Source organism: Meles meles, chromosome 5, assembly GCF_922984935.1.
Source record: "Meles meles chromosome 5, mMelMel3.1 paternal haplotype, whole genome shotgun sequence".
NCBI lineage: Eukaryota > Metazoa > Chordata > Mammalia > Carnivora > Mustelidae > Meles > Meles meles.
Genome location: NC_060070.1, coordinates 15,996,846 through 16,001,881, shown reverse-complemented (window position 1 = coordinate 16,001,881; position 5,036 = coordinate 15,996,846).

Genomic DNA, 5,036 nt, shown 5'->3' with positions numbered 1-5,036 from the left:
GGTTCTGAAGGGTGTGTATGGTGCTTCCCCTCCCCGACCGCTATCTGGGAGTCCCCCTCTCCAAACATAACATCGACTCATGGCTTCCGTACCTAACGCTTTGAAGGTCTTAAGGGTTCACAGTAGACTTGTTCCCCATGTGATGCCCTCAGGAAGCGCTCTTGCTCAGGAGTTCATTTTCATATTCATTTTTAAGCAGTTGCCTTCTGTTATTCGACTCTTCATAATTTTCCTCTGCTATTCAGTTTCATTTTCTATTTTTGAAAGTGTTTTTAGAAAATATGTTTCTAGGGCACCTGGGTGGCTCAATAGGTTTAAGCCTCTGCCTTTGGCTCAGGTCATGATCCCAGGGTCCTGGCATCGAGTCCCGCGTCAGACTCTCTGCTTGGCAGGGAACCTGCTTCCCTTCCTCTCTCTCTGCCTGCCCCTCTGCCTACTTGTGATCTCTGCTGTCAAGTGAATAAATAAAAAATCTTAAAAAAAAAAAAAATTACTGTGTCTCCACATTCTCATGAACACTCATTTTGTGTGCGTGTGTGTATATATATATGTATACATATATATATTTCTAGAAGTCTTTTTTTTTTTTTTAATTTTATTTACCCATTTGAAAGAGAGAGCATGAGAGGGGAGGTCAGAGGGAGAGGCAGACTCCCCGTGGAGCCAGGAGCCCAATGCGGGACTTGATCCTGGGACTCCGGGATCATGACCTGAGCCAAAGGCAGTCACTTAACCAGCTAAGCCACCCAGGCACCCTAGAAATCTGCATTCCAAGGGCTTCAGACCAGAGACTTCTTCCCTTACCTCCTTTCACCAGGAAGTTGGCCAGTTCACCAAAAAGAAAAAAATAAAAGCAACCCAAACACAAATGTGGGAGAGCTTTTCAAACGCTCGTGATGAACGGCCGGTAACCCACGTGTTGCTGGGCACCCCAAACTTTTCCCATTGTGTGGCCAGTATGCTCTGATGGCTTCGTTTTCGACCAGTTACTAACCGGCTTCAATCCGCTCCTGCCGAGGGAGGAGCGGCCTCCACTACCAAGAAAGGTCTTCGGCAGGTTCATTAACGGCTCAACTCAATGACTCGAGGCCTTCCTAGGCCAGAGCAGGTGTGACAGGGAAGAGCTCGTTTATCTACCATGTCTTCGGAGGCCAAGGCCTAAGGAAAAGAAATCGCACCACATTTGACATGGTCGTTTTAAGTGAGAACTCTTCCCAGGAAGATTTCTTGGGAAAGATCTGCTCTCTCCCTGCTTCTAAAATTGAAATGTGAAAAACCACGGACCGCCCCAAAATGGCGGTGGGACCCCGGTGACCCACCCCCCCAACCCAGACAAGTGGGCTCCTTCCCTCCCTCCTCGAGTTCCTGTAGCAGCCACTCTTGCAGAGATCAAGACCCAGACCAGAAGAAGCCTGTGAGAGCTCCCAGGGGAACACACACCCTGGGTACTAAGTGATAACAAGGGAGAGACGACTGCAGACTCAGGAAAGTAGCTGCCAGGCACTTTGCCAACCCATTGTCGCTGTTCTTTTTACTCTTCTTTTTCCGGGGTTGTCTGTTTTAACTAGAATGTGCAGACCCCCTTAGAACAGTATATGAGTATTCTTCACACGAGATATTTATAAAGAATCCTCAGGTCTGACATTACCCAGGTGTGTTTGTTTTTTTATAATTTACACATTCCAATAAATAAGAGGGTACATGAAACTTAGCTTATTTATTCCAGAAAAATCTGCAGACCCATATTCATCCATTGCTTTTCTATAAATGTGTGTGTGCATGGGGCTACAAGTTAACTGATAATATGTGCATTTTTGTAGCATTTGTTAAGAACTTATAAAAAATAGCCATTGAAGGGGCGCCTGGGTGGCTCAGTGGATTAAGCCGCTGCCTTCGGCTCAGGTCATGATCTCAGGGTCCTGGGATCGAGCCCCGCATCGGGCTCTCTGCTCCACGGGGAGCCTGCTTCCTCCTCTCTCTCTGCCTGCCTCTCTGCCTACTTGTGATCTCTCTCTCTGTCAAATAAATAAATAAAATCTTTAAAAAAAAAAAAATAGCCATTGAAGAGGTGAACTACCGTGGTAGACTGGTTGGTTAGTAAACCGTGTGGGTCCTTGAACTCTAACAGACAGACTGATCAGCCCCCTCCCCAAGAAGCTCTCCTACAGCTACACTTCAGACAAGGGCGAACGGACTAGAATTCCCAAGTCCATGAACCTGAAGGGGGAAAGGCGCCATCTTTGTTTTACTAACCTCTGACTGTAACGTAGTGGTGCCGTCCAGTATGAGTGCCGGCAACAGACCACGGCGGTAAAACAGTACGTGTGTCTGGTATTTAATAAGACATTCCGCTGTCTGCCGAGATGCAGAGCCCCACTGATGTTGCCACAACCTCAACACGACGGCCATTACACCAGCCACTACCTCGTTACCAGATGCGTAGGACCCACATCCATCGCTACCATCCAATGTGATTACCTTTCAGTATTTCAATCATCACATTCTACCCTCACACTGGCTTGCTTTAAACTCATACGTGGCATTTTAAAATGTTATTCCACGGAGTGGTGCACGGATTTCGCCACACTGGGAACGGGATCCCAGGCACAAAAGAGGTTCTAATGGAATATTCTAGCAGCCTAAATCCTGCTTCTGTGGCAGCTTTGCGCCACTCTCGGATGTTGGCATGTCTGCATTTGTGTCCTGGGTCGTTCCCGAGGGTCCCTGCTCCCTCCAGCAGGAGCCCTGCTCTGAATCTTAAGATTTTGGTTCTGGAGTAGCGCAGGCAGGCAATAGAAGAGAAGCCTAACTTAGACGATAAAAAAGAAACTCTGGAAACTCCAGAGTGCTGTGTCCATGTAGGAAAAGGAAATCAACGTACGTACCCTTTCCCTGGCTGAAGGGCTCATGTTGGGGCATTCCCCCACTGTATCCCCAGCCCCCAGAATAGTGGACAAGAGGGTAGTATTGATCAGTAAGCATTTTCTGAGCGAATTCACCCATCCATTTGTTGAGCATGTGTCAGCCCACCTGAGGATGGCATTGGAAGTGGGGACAGAGGCAGTCTTGTTGGGGACCCAGCCCTTTAACCTGTGGGGTCCCCACTAACTCCATGTAGCGGGTGTCAGAACTGAATTGAATTGAGTCATAGGAAACCCAGCCAAGCGGTGTAGGAGAGTTGGTGTCAGACCAACTCTGGAGGAATTCTAAATGAAAGGTCTCGGTTCATATCATGAGAAAATATCTAGATATATAAATGGGAAAAGTTTCAGAAATCATGGGGCAGATTTCATGGCCTTGATGGATCACCCTGAGACCCCAGATCACACACAGAACCACTCTTTTTTTAAAAAAATATTTTATTTATTTGACAGAATACAAGCAAGAGGAGTGGAAGAGGGAGGAGCAGGCACCCCCCTGAGCTGGCAGCCCGATGTGGGGCTTGATCCCAGGACCCTGGAATCAGGACCTGAGCTGAAGGCAGACACTTAATGACTGAGCCACCCAGGCGCCCCAATGTAGAACCACTCTTTTTTTTTTTTAAGGTTTTATTCATTTACTTGACAGATCACAAGTAGGCAGAGAGGCAGGCAGAGAGAGGAGGAAGCAGGCTCCCCGCTGAGCAGAGAGCCCGGACGCAGGGCTCCGTCCCAGAACCCTGGGATCATGACCTGAGCCGAAGGCAGAGGCTTTAACCCACTGAGCCACACAGGCACCCCTGTAGAACCACTCTTAAAGGAAGGCTTTCATTTTCAGATTTAGCTATTGGTCAGTTAGGTTTGGTTTGCCTTCAAGCCCTTATCCAACAAGAGATGGCCAACATTTTTGCTAAAGCCCATAAATTTCCTGAGAGCAAGCCAGTGTCCAGAACCCTAGGCAGATACGACTGGTGATTAGAGATGGAACAGAGCTGAAGAGTCAGTGCCCCCCTACTGGGCAGCTGTTTGTGCGGTATGAACTACAAATCCATCCTGTTCTGAGCATGCATTAGGATAACCATCGATCCAGGAGATCATCCCAAGAACCATTTTTAATGATCACCGCCGGGCCTTCCTGCAGACCACAGCAAGATGTTCGCTCCAGGACAGAAGGTGGATGTCATGAACCAAAAAGAATGGAGAAAATACTTGATAGAGTGGAACCACATCATTGAGACTTTTGGCAAAAAGAAAAAAAAAAAGGAATGAAATTCTTCCTGTGATCTCAGCCTCACCATTGCAGGAAGGCATCCCAGGTCATGGAGATCTCGCTCCCCTCTGCTGCGTAAGCTCTGGGGTAGGCACCGTCCCCAGGTCCAAAGTACAGTCTCCTGACTGTTGCTTTCCAGAGTCCCAGGCTATGGGTGTGTCATTTCAGCTGTCATTTTTCATGGAGCAGCACTGTGACTGGCCACATCTGGTGTATTCAAGGTAAGCTAAGTGCGTTTGAGCTCACTGAACATAGAAATAAATCCTCTCTGGGCAATTAACAGACTCCCAAGCATTTAGGCTAGTTTTATAGGTGTTTTGTTTTGTTTTGTTTTTAAACTGATCCCAGGACTATCTGCCTTCGAGTTACCTGAAATATTTGCTAAAAATGCAGCTCCCAGGGCACCTGGGTGGCTCAGTGGGTTAAAGCCTCCGCCTTTGGCTCAGGTCATGATCCCAGGGTCCCGGAATTGAGCCCCGCAGGAATTGAGCCCCGCATCGAATTGAGCCCCGCATCGGGCTCTCTGCTCAGCAGGGAGCCTGTTTCCCCCTCCACCTCTCTCTGCCTGCCTCTCTGCCTACTTGTGATCTCTATCAAATAAATAAATAAAATCTTTTAAAAAAAATGCAGCTCCCCATCTCCATTTAGACCTAATAAATTGGACTCTCTGGAATCTTGGGAATCTCTATTTTGACAAGTTCACTGACTTTTTCCTCCTGCATACTGAAGTTGAAAAAAATCAACCCCAAATCCACTTTTATATTACCGTTGTGCCTAACATGATGTCTAACAGGTAGACAGGGCTAAAGAAATGCTCACTGAGGGGCACCTGGGTGGCTCAGTGGGTT